A 1,464-nucleotide genomic window follows, 5' to 3' on the forward strand; every position below is an offset into this window, starting at 1 on the left:
GACAAGTGGACTCCATTTAAAGCATTTGCTTAAATGACTTGGCAGCAAGCACACATACTATCAGCAGCCATACTAAGACAAGTATGTTACTTTTATACCAGACCAGGAATGAAGTTTTGTTTTGTTTTAGCTGTTTCAAATAGATAGTTATATTTTCACCAGGTAGAAATAAAATTCACTGAAATGTATAGCAAATAATATTTCTAAATAATACACTTTCATCAATTTATATTCAACATCTTTGAGAAAAGACTCTGAGGATACCAGTCACTAAAGTAAACAGAACAGATTTGTACCTAGAAAGGTCAAGCATTTTATTCTCATCAAAATTGTTATGTACACAGCAAAAGACTTTCCTATGGAATAATAATCAATGTAAATAGATCTAGTATTGAGCATTAATTTGTAATATTTCATAAAACTCTTTTCTTTCCCTTTATCAACATCCGCTTCCCCACATAATGACTAAAGACTTGATATTTGCATTACATGTAATGTTTCTGGAGGATTTTAGTAAATTAGATAATAATGGTAATGTCTAACCCAGTGGAGCTGTGTAAACTAAAACCCTGATGATGACATTTGTGCAACCACTTCTTGTATCAATAAAATAATAATGTATTTTGGTCATAAATATCATTTTTAAGAGGATATATGCATTAACTTTTTAAAGGTATTTGATGTAGAGTAATGGAAATTATGTTTTTTGCCAAACACCCTACTTTATTGTATTAATTTCTTATTAGAAATGGCTTGCATACATTCCTAATTCTACTACTCAGGTTAAAGAAGAAAATGCAATTTCCATTATCCCAATTTCAAAACTTAATTTTATGCCATATTATCTAAAATTTAAATATACCTGCAGATTTCAATTGTGCTACACATTTATAGACTATAAAAATCTCTTACATTAAAAGGCACCATAAAGAGAATGTAAAGATTAGCTATAAAATGGAATAAACTATTTTGTAACACATATTACAAGAAAAATAGCTTCATCCAAAATATATAAAAAGCATCCAAAAATCCACAAGAATAAGATCAATAATGCAATAGAATAGTGGGCAAAAGAAGATAAGCATGGATATTTTACAGAAGAGGAAACACAAATCATAAATGAAGATTTTCAACTATATTAAAAAAAGGATAGAAAGTGAATTGGAGTATAAATGCAGGACTGTTCTTGCTCTTATTTTAGATGGAAATATTGTTCAAGAGAACAACAATATAAATGAAAACGTAGAAATATTAGTACATTTTCTAAAGATTTAGTGGTACCAACAGGAGAATTAAGAATAATATTAAATTACAAGTGTCATTCATTGGAAGGAGTGGAAAGCAGAAGTGGAAACTATTTTAAAGAATTATTTAAGTCCTCATCTCTTGTTTTAGAGAATAAATAGATACCATGTAAAGTTATGAGTAAAAATTAAAGATGCACAAAATAGACTACTTGTTCCC

This window comes from Propithecus coquereli, unplaced genomic scaffold, assembly GCF_000956105.1.
Source record: "Propithecus coquereli isolate 6110/MARCELLA unplaced genomic scaffold, Pcoq_1.0 Scaffold326, whole genome shotgun sequence".
NCBI classification, from domain to species: Eukaryota; Metazoa; Chordata; class Mammalia; order Primates; family Indriidae; genus Propithecus; species Propithecus coquereli.